The sequence below is a fragment of the Leptosomus discolor genome, chromosome 24 (assembly GCF_034619465.1).
Source record: "Leptosomus discolor isolate bLepDis1 chromosome 24, bLepDis1.hap2, whole genome shotgun sequence".
In the NCBI taxonomy this organism is placed as follows: Eukaryota; Metazoa; Chordata; class Aves; order Leptosomiformes; family Leptosomidae; genus Leptosomus; species Leptosomus discolor.
Genome location: NC_141414.1, coordinates 2,681,722 through 2,695,994, shown reverse-complemented (window position 1 = coordinate 2,695,994; position 14,273 = coordinate 2,681,722).

Here is a 14,273-nt window from a genome sequence, read left to right as displayed (position 1 = left end):
TAGATCTTTGGCTTTACCTCTAGATTTTGGGCTTTGCATCACTTGATCTTTACATCTAGATGTTGGGCTTTACCGCTTTTTCTTGGGCTTTATCTCTAGATATTGGGCTTTACCTCTATATGTTGGGCTTTACTTCTAGATTTTGGTCTTTACCTCTAGATTTTGGTCTTTACCTCTAGATTTTGGTCTTTACCTCTATATGATGGGCTCTACCTCTACATGTTTTTCTTTTAATCTCTTTTTCTTTACTTCTAGATGTTGGGCTTTACCTCTAGATGTTAGGCTTAACCTTTAGATGTTGGGCTTTATCTCTAGGTGCTGGTCTTTACATTGCTTGGGCTTTACCTCCTGATGGTGGGCTTTACCTCTATATGTTAGACATTAACTCACAAAGTTGGGCTTTAGCTCTAAATATTGGGTTTTACCTCTAGATGTTGGGATTTCCCTCTAGATTTTGGGCTTTACCTCTATATGTTTGACTTTAGCTCTAGATTTTGGGCTTTGCGTCAGTTGAGTTTTGCCTCTAAATGTTGGTATTTACCTCTGGATGTATGGCTTTTCCTCTAGATTTTGGGATTTTCAACGCTTGGGCTTTACCTCTAGATGTTGGGCTTTACCTCTAGATGTTGGGCTTTACATCGCTTGGTTGTTACCTCTAGATATTGGGCTTTACATCGCCTGGTCTTTACCTGTATATGTTGGGCTTCATATCGCTTGGGCTTTACCTCTAAGTACTGGGCTTTAACTCGAGGTGTTGGGCTTTACATCACTTGGGCTTTACATCTAGATGTTGGGCTTTACCTCTAGATGTTTGGCTTTACCTCTAGATTTTGGGCTTTGCATCGCTTGTCCTTTACCTCTAGATATTAGTCTTTACATCTAGATGTTGGGCTTTAACTTTAGATGTTGGGTTTTTCCTGTAGATATTGGGCTTTACGTCTAGATGTTGGGCTTTACCTCTAGATGTCGGGTTTTACATCGCTTGGGCTTTACATCTAGATGGTAGGCTTTAGCTCTAGATTTTGGGCTTAGCATCACTTGGGCTTTATCTCTAGATGCTGGGCTTTAGCACTAGATGTTGTTTTTTAGCTCTAGACGCTGTGCCTTACCTCTAGATGTTGGATATTACCTCTAGATTTTAGGCTTTACACATTGTTGTTGGGCTTTACTTCTAGATGTTGGGTTTTATCTCTAGATGCTTGGATTTACCTCTAGATTTCGGCCTTTGCCTCGATTTGGCTTTACCTCTAAATGTTTTAGAGGTAAACCTAAGCGATGAAAAGCCCAAGATCTAGAGGTAAAGCCCAAGATCTAGAGGTAAAACCCAATATCTAGAGGTAAACCCAAGTGATGAAAAGCCCAACATCTAGAGGTAAAATGAAGCGATGAAAAGCCCAACATGTAGAGGTAAATCCAAGAGATGAAAAGCCCAACATCTAGAGGTAAAGCCCAACATCTAGAGGTAAAGCCCAACATCTAGAGGTAAACCCAAGCGATGAAAAGCCCAACATCTAGAGGAAAAGCCCAACATCTAGAGGTAAATCCAAGTGATGAAAAGCCCAAAATCTACAGGTAAAGAACAACATCTAGAGGTAAAGACCAACATCTAGAAGTAAACCCAAGCGATGAAAAGCCCAACATCTAGAGGTAAAGCCTAACATCTAGAGGTAAAACCCAACAGCTAGAGGTAAACCCAAGCGATTACAAGCCCAACGTCTAGACATAAACCCAAGCGACTAAATGCCCAACATCTAGAGGTAAATCCTAACATCTTGAGGTAAACTCAAGCGATGAAAAGACCAACATCTAGGGGTAAACCCAAGCGATGAAAAGCCCAACATCTAGAGGTAAACCGAAACGATGAAAAGACCAAAGTGTAGAGGAAAACTGAAGGGATGAAAACCCCAATATCTAGAGGCTACAGTCAAGCGATGAAAAGCCCAACAACTAGAGGTAAAGCCTAACATCTAGAGGTAAAGCCCAACATCTAGAGGTAAAGCCCAACATCTAAAGGTAAACCCAAGAAATGAAAAGCCCAACAACTAGACGTAATCCCAAGTGGTAAAAAGCAGAAAATCTAGAGTTAAAGCCCAACATCTGAAGGTAAAGCCAAGCAATGAAAAGCCCAAAATCTAGAGGTAAAGCCAAGCGATGAAAAGCCCAACAGGTAGAGGTAAAGCCCAACATCTAGAGGTAAACTCAAGCGATGAAAAGCCCAACATCTAGAGATCAACCCAAGCAATGAAAAGCCCAACATCTAGAGGTAAAGCCCAGCATCTAGAGTTAAATCCAAGTGATGAAAGGCCCAACATCTAGAGGTAAAGCCCAACATGCAGAGGTAAAACCCAAAATCTAGATGCAAACCCAGGCGATGAAATGCCTAACACCTAGAGGTAAAGCCAAACGATAAAAAGCCCAACATCTAGAGGTAAAGTCCAACATCTAGAGGTAAACCCAAGCGAAGAAAAGCCCAATATCTAGAGGTAAAGCCCAACACCTAGAGGTAAACACAAGATGTGAAAAGCCCAACACCTAGAGGTAAATCCAAGCGATGAAAAGCCCAACATCTAGAGGCAAAGCCAAGCGATGAAAATCCCAACATCTATAGGTAAAGCCGAACATCTAGAAGTAAATCCAAGCAATGAAAATCACAACATCTAGAGGTAGCCCCAGGCGATCAAAAGCCCAACATCTAGAGGTAAACCCAAGCGATGAAAAGACCAACATCTAGAGGTAAAGCCCATCATCTAGGGCTAAACCCAAGTGATGAAAATCGCAACATCTAGAGGTAAACCCTAGCAATGAAAAGCACAAAATCTTGAGGTAACGCCCAACATCTAGAGGTAAAACCCAACATCTAGACGTAAAACCTAGCGATGAAAAGCCCCACATCTGGAGATAAACCCAAGCAATGAAAATCCCAACATATAGAGATAAACCCAAGCGATGAAAGGCCCACATCTAGAGGTAAAGATCAACATCTAGAGGTAAAGACCAACATCTAGAGGTAAACCCAAGCGATGAAAAGCTCAACATCTAGAGTTAAACCCAAGCGATGAAAAGCCCAAAATCTAGAGGTAAATCCCAGCATGTAGAGGTAAAGCCCAACATCTAGAGCTAAACCCAAGTGATGAAAATCGCAACATCTATAGGTAAACACAAGCGATGAAAAGCCCAACATCTAGAGGTAAAGCCCAACATATAGAGGTAAAGCCCAACATCTAGACGTAAATCCCAACATTTAGAGGTAAACCCAAGCGATGAAAAGGCCAACATCTAGGGGTAAACCCAAGCGATGAAAAGGCCAACATCTAGAAGTAAAGTCGAACATCTAGAGGTAAACCCAAGCGATGAAAACCCCAATATAGAGAGGTAAAGCCCAACATCGAGAGGTAAAGACCAAGCGATGAAAACCCCAATATAGAGAGGTAAAGCCCAACATCTAGAGGTAAAGCCCAACACCAAGAGGTAAAGCCCAATATTTAGAGCTAAACGCAAGTGATGAAAAGTCCAACATCTACAGGTAAAACCTAGCATCTAGAGGTAAACCGAAGTGATGATAATCCCAACATCTAGAGGTAAACACAAGCGATGAAAAGCCCAGCGTCTAGAGGTGAAATGAAGCGATGAAAAGCCCAACATCTAGAGGTAAAGCCCAACATCTAGAGGTGAATGCAAGCGATGAAAAGCCCAACGTCTAGAGGTAAAGCCTAACATCTAGAGGTAAACCCAAGCTTTGAAAAGTCCAACATCTAGAGGTAAAGCCCAACATCTAGATGTAAAGCCCAACATCCAGAGGTAAAGCCAAACACCTACATGTAAAGACAAATATCTAGAGCTAAACCCAAGTGACCAAAAGCCCAGCATCTAGACGTAAAGCCAATCTACGAAATGCCCAAGATCTAGAGGCAAAGCCGAACATCTAGAGGTAAAGCTCAACATCTAGAACTAAACCCAAGGGATGGAATGCCCAACATCTAGAGGTAAACCAAACATCTAGATTTAAACGCAAGCGATGAAAAACCCAACATCTAGAGGTATAGCCGAACATCTAGAGATAAAACTCAACACCTAAATGTAAACACAAGCGATGAAAAGCCCAATGTCTAGAGGTAAACCGAAGCGATGAAAAGCCCAACATATAGAGGTAAAGCCCAACATCTAGAGGTAAAGCCCAACATCTAGAGGTAAACCCAAGCGACGAAAAACCCAACATCTAGAGGTTAAGCCCAACATCTAGAGGTAAACCCAAGCGACGAAAAGCCCAACATCTAGAGGTTGAGCCCAACATCTAGAGGTAAACCAAAGCGATGCAAAGCCCAACTACTAGAGGTAATCATAAGCGATGAAAAGCCCAACATATAGAGGTAAAGCCGAACATCTAGAGGTAAATCCCAACATCTATATGTAAACCCAAGTAATGAAAAGCCTAACGACTAGAGGTAAACCCAAGCGATTAAAAGCCCAACATCTACAGGTACAGCCCAACATCTAGAGATAAAGTCCAACATCTACAGGTAAACCCAAGCGATGAAAAGGCCAACATCTAGAGGTAAAGCCCAAAATCTACATGTAAAACGACACGATGAAAAGCTCAACGTCTAGAGGTAAAGCCCAACATCTAGAGGTAAAGGCCAACTTATAGTTGTAAAGCCCATAAGCTAGAGGTAAAGCCCAAAAACTAGAGGAAAAGCCAAATATCTAGATGTAAACCCCAACATATAGAGGTAAAGCCGAACATCTAGTGGCAAAGCCCAACATGTAGAGGTAAAGCCAATCATCTAGGTCTAAAACCCAATATCTAAAGTCTAAAATCTAGGGGTAAAGCACAACATCTAGATTTAATGCCCAACATCTAGAGGTACAACCGAACATATAGAGGTAAACCCGACATGTATTGATAAAGCCCAACATATAGAGGTAAAGCCCAAGAGATGTAAAGCCCAACATGTAGAGGTAAGGCCAATATCTGGAGGTAAAGCCCAACATTTAGAGGTAATGCCCAACATGGAGAGGTAAAGCCCAACATATAGAGGTAATGCCCAAATGATGTAAAGCCCAAAATCTAGAAGTAAAGCCCAACATCTAGAGGTAAAGTCCAACATTCAGAGGTAAAGCCGAACATCTAGAGGTAAAGCCCAACATGTAGAGATAAAGCCCAACATACCGAGTTAAGCCCAAACAATGTGAAGGCCAATATCTAGAGGTAAAGCCAATATCTAAAGGTAAAGCTCAACGTCTAGAGAAAAAGCCAAACATCTAGAGGTAAAGCCAAATATCTAGCGGTAAAACCTAACATCTACGAATAAAGTCCAAATTGAGAGGTAAAGGCCAACGTCTAGAGGTAAAGCAAAACCTCTAGATGTAAATCCCAAAATCTAGAGTTAAAGCCCAACATCTAGAGGTAAAGCAAAACATCCAGACGTAAGACCCAAATTCTAGAAGCAAAGCCCAACATCTAGAGATAAAGCTCAACATCTAGTTGTAAAGCCCAACATCTAAAGATAACGCCCAACATCTAGAGGTAAAGCCATATATCTAACTGTAAACCCCAACATGTAGAGTTAAAGTCCAACATGTAGAGTTAAAGCCAACATCTAGAGTTAAAGCCAAAAATCTAGAGGTAAAGCCCAACATCTAGATTTAAAGCCCAATATCTAGAGGTAAAGCCCAATATATAGATTTAAAGCCCGACATCTAGAGGTAAAGCCCAACATATAGAGGTAAAGCCCCAAATCTAGAGGTAAAGACTAAAATCTAGAGGTAAAGCCCAACATCTAGTGGTAAAGCCAAACATCTCTCTACGTCGGGACGTCTGTTGGGCTCTATGTCGGGACATCTGTTGGTCTCTACGTCGGGACGTCTGTTTGGCTCTACGTCGAAACATCTCTTGGGCTCTAAGTCAGGACGTATGTCGGGCTCTCAGTCGGGACGTCTGTTGGGCTCTACGTGTGGCTTGAGCTCACTTTCGGCTCTACGTCGGAACGTCTGTTGGACTCTACGTCGGGACGTCTGTTGGACTCTACGTCGGGACGTCTGCCTTGAGCTCGCTTTCGGCTCTACGCCGGAACATCTGTTAAGCTCTACGTTGGGATGTCTGTTGGTCTCTAGGTCGGGACATCTGTTGGGCTCTACGTTGGGAAGTCTTTTGGGCTCCACGTCGAGACGTCTGTTGGGCTCTTCTTCTGGCTTTAGCTCACTTTCGGCTCTACATCGGAAATTGTGTTGGCCTCTAAGTTTTGACGTCTGTTGTTCTCTATGTCAGAACGTCTGTTGGGCTCTACGTCGGGACGTCTGTTGGGCTCTACGTCGGGTAGTCTGTTGGGCTCTACGTCGGGACGTCTTCCTTTAGCTCACTTTCTGCTCTACGTCGGAACGTCTGTTGGGCTTTTCCTCGGCACTTGTGTTGGGCTCTACGTCGAAACGTCTGTTGTGCTCTAATTTTGTTGTTAGCTCACTTTCAGCTCTACGTCGGAACACCTGTTGGGCTCTACGTTGGGATGTCTGTTGGGATCTACGTCGGGATGTCTGTTGGGCTCTACATCTGGATTTAGCTTACTTGAAGCTCTACGTCGGAACATCTGTTGGACTCTACGTTGGGATGTCTTTTGGGCTCTTCGTCGGGACGTCTGTCTTGAGCTCGCTTTTGGCACTACGTCGCGACGTGTGTTGGGCTCTACGTCAGGATGTCTGGCTTCAGCTCAATTTCAGCTCTAAGTCGCGACCTCTGTTGGGCTCCACGTTAGGACGTCTTTTGGGCTCCACGTTTGGACTTCTGTTGGGCTCTACGTCGGAGCGTCTGTTGGACTCTACGTCGGGACATCTGTTGGGCTCTACGTCGGGACGTCTGGCTTGATCTCGCTTTCGTCTCTACTTCAGAACATCTGTTGTGCTTTATTTCGGGACATCTGTTGGGCTCTACGTCGGGCCGTCTGTTGGGCTCTAAGTCTAATGTTAGCTCAATTTCAGCTCTACGTCAGAACGTCTGTTGCGCTTTACCTCGGGACTTGTGTTGGGCTCTACGTCGGGACGTCTGTTGTGCTCTATTTTTTTTGTTAGCTCACTTTCAGCTCTAAGTTGGAATGTCTGTTGGCCTTTACCTCGGGACATCTGTTAGGGACTACGTCGGATGTCTTTTGGGCTCTACGTTGGGACGTCTGGCTTGAGCTCGCTTTCGGCTCTACATCGGGACGTCTGTTGGGCTTTATGTCGGGATATCTTTTCGGCTCTACGTCGGGACGTCTGTTGGGCTCTACGTCGGGACGTCTGGCTTGAGCTCGCTTTTGGATCTACGTCCGTACATCTGTTGGGCTTTACCTCGGGACAACTTTTGGGCTCTACGTCGGGACATCTGTTGGGCTGTACGTCGGGACGTCTGGCTTGAGCTCGCTTTTGACTCTACCTCGGGACATCTGTTTGGTTGTACGTCGGGCCGTCTGTTGGGCTCTACGTCGGGACGTCTGGCTTGAGCTTGCTTTCGCCTGTATGTCGGGACGTCTGTTGGGCTCTATGTCGGGACGTCTGTTGGGCTCTACGTCAGGAAGTCTGGCTTGTGCTCGTTATCGGCTCTAGTTTGGGACGTCTTTTGCGCTCTACATCGGGATGTCTGTTGGGCTCTACATCAGGATTTAGCTTACTTTTATCTCTACGTCGGAAAGTCTGTTGGACTCTACGTTGGGACGTGTGTTGGGCTCTACGTCGGGACTTCTGGCTTGAGCTCACTTTCGGCTCTATGTCGGGACGTCTGTTGGGCTTTACCTTGGGACATCTGTTGGGCTCTACGTTGGAACGTCTGTTGCTCTCTACGTCGGGATGTATGCTTTGCTCTACATCTGGATTTAGCTTGCTTTCAGCTCTACGTCGGAACGTCTATTGGACTCTACGTTACGATGAATTTTGGGCGCTGCGTCTGGACGTCTGGCTTGAGCTCGCTTTTGGCTCTACGTCGGGACGTCTGTTGGGCTTTACCTCGTACACATCTGATGGGCTCTACATCGGGACGTCTGTTGGGCTCTACGTCGGGACGTGTGTTTGGCTCTACGTCTGAACGTGTTTTGGGCTCTACGTCGGAACATCTCTTGGGCTATACGTGGGGATGTCTGTTGGGCTCTACGTCTGGATTTAGATTACTTGCAGCTCTACTTCGGAACGCCTGTTGGACTCTACGTTGGGATGTCTTTTGGGCTCTTCGTTGGGACGTCTGTCTTGAGCTCGCTTTTAGCTCTACGTCGGGATGTCTGTTGTGCTTTATGTCGGGACATCTCTTGGCCTCTACGTCGGGATGTGTGTTGGGCTCTACGTCTGTAGTTAGCTAACTTTCAGCTCTACGTCGGAACATCTGTTGGGGACTATGTCCGGATGTCTGTTGGGATCTACTTCGGTACGTCTGGCTTGAGCTCGCTTTCGCCTCTACGTCGGGACGTCTGTTGGGCTTTATGTCGGGACATCTGTTGGGCTCTACGTCGGGACGTCTCTTGGGCTCTACGTCGGGACGTCTCTTGGGCTCAATTTTGTTGTTAGCTCACTTTCAGCTCTACGTCGGAACGTCTGTTGGGCTCTATGTCGAGAAGTCTTGCTTGAGCTCGCTTTTGGCTCTACGTCGGGACGTCTGTTGGGCTCTACGTCGGGACGTCTGTTGGGCTCTACGTCTGTAGTTTGCTAACTTCCCGATGTAGAGCCCAACAGACGTCCCGACGTAGAGCCCAATAGACGTCTCGACGTAGAGCCGAAAACGAGCTAAAGCCAGACGTTCCGACGCAGAGCCCAAAAGTCATCCGAATGTAGACTCCAACAGACGTACTGACGTACAACTGAAAGCAAGCTAAATCTAGATGTAGAGTCCAAAATACATCCCGACGTAGAGCCCAAGAGAGGTTACGACGTAGATCCCAACAGACGTCCCTAAGTAGAGCCCAACAGATGTCCTGAGGTAAAGCCCAACAGACGTCCCGACGTAAGCCGAAAGCGAGCTGAAGCCAGACGTCTTGACGAATATCCCAAAAGAGGTCCCAAAGTAGAGTCCAACAGAGGTTCCGAGGTAGAGCTAAAAATAAGATAAATCCTGATGTAGAGCCCAACAGACATCCTGACGTAGAGCCCAACAGACTTCTCGACGTAGAGCCCAACAGACGTCCCGACTTAGAGCACAACAGACGTCCCGACTTAGAGCCCAACAGACGTCCCGACTAAGAGCCGAAATTAACCTCAAGCCAGACGTAGAAACCAACATACGTTCCAACGTAGAGCCCAACAGACGTCCCGAGGTAGAGCCCAACAGTCGTCCCAATGTAGAGCCGAAAGAGAGCTCAAGCCATACGTATAGCCCAAAAGACGTCCCGACTTAGAGCTCTAAAGACATCCTGATTTAGAGACGAACAGACGTCCCGACATAGAGTGGAAAGCGAGCTCAAGCCAGACGTATCGAAGTAGAGCCCAACAGACGTCCCGACGTAGAGCCCAACATATGGCCCGACGTAGAGCCCCACAGATGTCCCGACTTAGAACCCAACAGTCGTCCCGATGTAGATCCGAAAGTGAGCTCAAGACACACTTCCCAAACTAGAGCCCAAGACACGTCCCGACTTAGAGCCCAACAGATGTCCCGACGTATAGCCCAACAGAGGTCCCGACGTTGAGACCAACTGACATCACAACGGAGAGCAGAAAGCGAGCTCAAGCCAGAAGTAGAGCCCAAGAGACGTCCCGACTTAGAGCTCTAAAGACGTCCTGACTTAGGGCCGAACAGACGTCCCGACGTAGAGACCAACAGATATTTCGACGTAGAGCAGAAAGTGAGCTACAGCCAGACGTAGAGCCCAACACACGTCCCGACGTATAGCCCGAGAGATGTTCCGACGTAGAGCTGAAATTAACCTCAAGCGAAACGTAGAAACCAATGTACGTTCCGACGTAGAGACCAACAGACGTTCCGACGTAGAGCTCAGAAGAGGTCCCGACGTAGAGCCGCAAATCAGCTAAAGCCAGACCTAGAGCCCAAGAGATGTCCCGACGTAGAGCCCAACAGATGTTCCGATGTAGAGCTGAAAGTGAGCAAAAGCCAAATGTAGAGCCCAAGAGACGTCAGGACGTAGAGCTCAACAGACTTCCTGACGTAGAGTCCAACAGACGTCTCAACGTAGAGCCGAAAGCGAGCTCAAGCCAGACTTCTTAAAATAGAACCGAAGTCACGTCCCTACGTAGAGCCCAACAGACGTCCCGACGTTGAGACCAACAGACATCCCAATGTAGAGCAGAAAGCGAGGTCATGCCAGACGTAGAGCCCAAGAGATGTCCCGACTTAGAGCCCAACAGACGTCCCGACGTAGAGCCCAAGCGACGTTCCAACGTAGAGCCGAAAGTGAGCTACAGCCAGACGTAGAGCCCAAGCGACGTCCCGACGTAGAGCCCAAGCGACGTCCCGACGTAGAGCCGAAATTAACCTCAAGCCAGACGTTGACACCAACGTACGTTCCAACGTAGCGCCCAACACACATCCTGTTGTTGAGCTCAGAAGACGTTCCAACGTATAGCCACAAATGAGCTAAAGCCAGAGGTAGAGCCCAAGAGACGTCCCAACGTAGAGCCCAACAGATGTTCCGATGTAGAGCCGAAAGTGAGCAAAAGCCAAACGTAGAGCCCAAGAGACGTCAGGACGCAGAGCCCAACAGACGTCCCGACGTAGAGCCGAAAGCGAGCTCAAGCCAGACGTAGAACCCAACGTATGTCCCGACGTAGAGCCCAACAAACGTTCCGACGTAGATCTGAAAGCGAGCTCAAGACACACTTCCCAAACTAGAGCCCAAGACACGTCCCCACTTAGAGCCCAACAGACGTCCCGACGTAGAGCCCAACAGACGTCTCAATGTAAAGCCTAAAGCGAGCTCAAGCCAGACATACAGCTGAAGAGACGTCCCGACTTAGAGCTCTAAAGACGTCCTGACTTAGAGCCGAACAGACGTCCCAACGTAGAGCCCAACAGACATCCCGACGTAGAGTCGAAAGCGAGCTCAAGCCAGACTTCTTAAAGTAGAACCCAACACACGTCCCGACGTAGAGCCCAACAGACGTCCTGACGTTGAGAACAACAGACATCCCAACGTAGAGCAGAAAGCGAGCTCAAGCCTGACGTAGAGCCTAAAGATTCCTGACTTAGAGCCCAACAGAAGTCCTGACGTAGAGCCCAACATATGTCCCGTTGGAGACCCCAACATACGTCCCGACGTATAGCCCGAGACGTTCCGACATAGAGCTCAGAAGATGTCCCGACGTATAGCCGCAAATGAGCTAAATCCAGAAGTAGAGCCCAAGAGACATCCCGACGTAGAGCCCAACAGATGTTCCGACGTAGAGCCGAAAGTGAGCAAAAGCCAAACGTAGAGCCCAAGAGACGTCCCGACGTAGAGCCCAAAAGACGTCCCGACGTAGAGCCCAAGAGACGTCCTGACGTAGAGCCCAAGAGACGTCCCGACGTAGAGCCCAAGAGACATCCCGACGTAGAGCCCAAGGGATGTCCCGACTTAGAGGTCTAAAGACGTCTTGACTTAGAGCCGAACAGACGTTCCAACGTAGAGCGGAAAGCGAGCTAAAGCCAGACGTTTCGAAGTAGAGAACAACAGACTTCCCGACGCAGAGCCCAAGAGACGTCCCGACATATAGTGCAACAGGCGTCACGACGTAGAGCCGAAAGTGAGCTCAAGCCAGACGTAGAACCCAAAGGACGCCTCCACTTAGAGCTCAAAATACGTTCCGACGTACTGAGCTCTACGTCGGGACTTCTGTTGGTCTCTATGTCGGAACGTACGTTCGTTTCTACGTCTGGCTTGAGGTTAATTTCAGCTCTATGTCGGAACGTCGCTCGGGCTCTACGTCGGGACGTCTGTTGGGCTCTATGTCTGGCTGTAGCTCATTTTTTGCTCTACGTCGATACATCTATTGGTCTCTACGTCGGGACGTCTGTTGGTCTCTACTTCGATATGTCTGGCTGTAGCTCACTTTCGACTCTACGTTGGGACATCTGTTGGGCTCGAAAACGGGACATGTGTTGGGGTCTACGTCGGGACGTGTCTTGGGCTCTACGTATGGCTTGAGCTCGCTTTCTGATCTACGTTGGGATGTCTGTTGGTCTCAACGTCGGGACGTCTGTTGGTGTCTACGTAGGGACGTGTCCTGGGTTCTACTTTAAGAAGTCTGGCCTGAGCTCGCTTTCGGCTCTACGTTGAAACGTCTGTTGGGCTCTACGTCGGGACGTGTCTTGGGCTCTATTTTGGGAAGTGTGTCTTGAGCTCACTTTCGGATCGACGTCGGGACGACTGTTGGGCTTTAAGTCGGGACCTCTGTTGGGCTCTACGTCCGGACGTCTCTTGGGCTCTACGTTTGGCTTTTGCTCACTTTCGGCTCTACGTTGGAACATCTGTTGGGCTCTACGTCGGGACGTCTCTTGGGCTCTACGTGGCTTTAGCCATTTACGGCTATACGTCGGGATGTCTTTTGAGCTTTACAACGGGACGTGTGTTGGGCGCTAAGTCGGAACGTACGTTGGTGTCTATGTGTGGCTTGAGGTTAATTTCGGCTCTACTTCAGAACGTCTGTTGGGCTCTAAGTCGGGATGTCTCTTCGGCTCTACGTCTGGCTTGAGCTCGTTTTCTGCTCTACGTTGGGATGTCTGTTGGGCTCTAAGTCGGGACGTCTCCTGGGCTCTACATAGGGACGTGTCTTGGGTTCTACTTTAAGAAGACTGGCTTGAGCCCGCTTTCAGCTCTACGTAGAGACGTCTGTTGGGCTCTACGTCAGGACGTCTGCTGGGCTCTACTTCGGGACGTGTCTTGGGCTCTAGTTTGGGAAGTGTGTCTTGAGTTCGCTTTCGGATCTACGTTGGGACGTGTGTTGGGCTCTACGTTGGGACGTCTTCTGAGCTCTACGTTGGGACGTCTTTTGGGCTCTACGTCTGGCTGTAGCTCACTTTCAGCTCTACGTTGGAACGACTGTTGGGCTCTACGTCGGGACGTATATTGGGCTCTACAAGGGGACATGTGTTGGGCTCTACATCGGGACATCTGTTGGAGTCTATGTCGGGACGTCTGTTGGGCTCTACGTTTGGCTTTTGCTCACTTTAGCTCTACATCAGAATATCTGTTGGGCTCTACGTCGGGACGTCTCTTGGGCTCTACGTCTGGCTTTAGCTCATTTGCGGTTATACGTCAGGACGTCTTCTGAGCTCTACGTCGGGACGTCTCTCGTGATCTACGTCGGGATGTGTGTTGCGCTCTACATCAGGATTTAGCTTACTTTCAGCTCTACGTCGGAACGTCTGTTGGGCTCTACATTGGGACGTCTGTTGAGCTCTACGTCGGGATGTCTGGTTTGAGCTCGCTTTTGGCTCTGTGTTGGGATGTCTGTTGGGCTTTATGTCGGGACATCTGTTGATCTCTACGTCTGGACGTGTGTTGAGATCTACATCAGTAGTTATCTAACTTTCAGTTCTTCATCGGAACATCTGTTGGGCTCCACATCGGGACGTCTTTTGGGCTCTACATCGGGATGTCTGTTGGGCTCCACGTCGAGATGTCTGTTGGGCTCCACGTCGAGATGTCTGTTGCGCTCTACATTTGGATTTAGCTTGCTTTCAGCTCTATGTCGGTACGTCTGTTGGACTCTACGTTGGGATGTCTTTTGGGCTCTGCGTCGGGACGTCTGTCTTGAGCTCACTTTCGGCTCTCCGTCGGGACGTGTGTTGGCCTCTACGTCGGCATGTGTGTTGGCCTCTACGTCGGGACGTGTGTTGGCCTCTACGTGGGAACGTGTGTTGGGCTCTACGTCTGTAGTTAGCTAACTTTCAGCTCTACATCGGAACATCTGTTGGGCTCTACGTCGGGACGTGTGTTGGGCTCTACGTCGGGACGTGGGTTGGGCTCTACGTCGGGACGTGGGTTGGGCTCTACATCAGGATTTAGCTTACTTTCAGCTCTACGTCGGAACGTCTGTTGGGCTCTACTTTGGGACGTGTGTTCGGCTCTACGTCGGGACGTGTGTTCGGCTCTACGTCGGGACGTCTGTTGGGCTCTACATCAGGATTTAGCTTACTTTCAGCTCTACGTTGGGACGTCTGTTGGATTCTACGTCGGGATGTCTGGCTTGAGCTCGCTTTTGGCTCTACGTTGGGACCTCTGTTGGGCTTTATGTCGGGACATCTGTTGATCTCTACGTCGGGACGTGTGTTGGGCTCTACGTCAGTAGTTAGCTAAATTTCCGCTCTACATCGGAGCATCTGTTGGGCT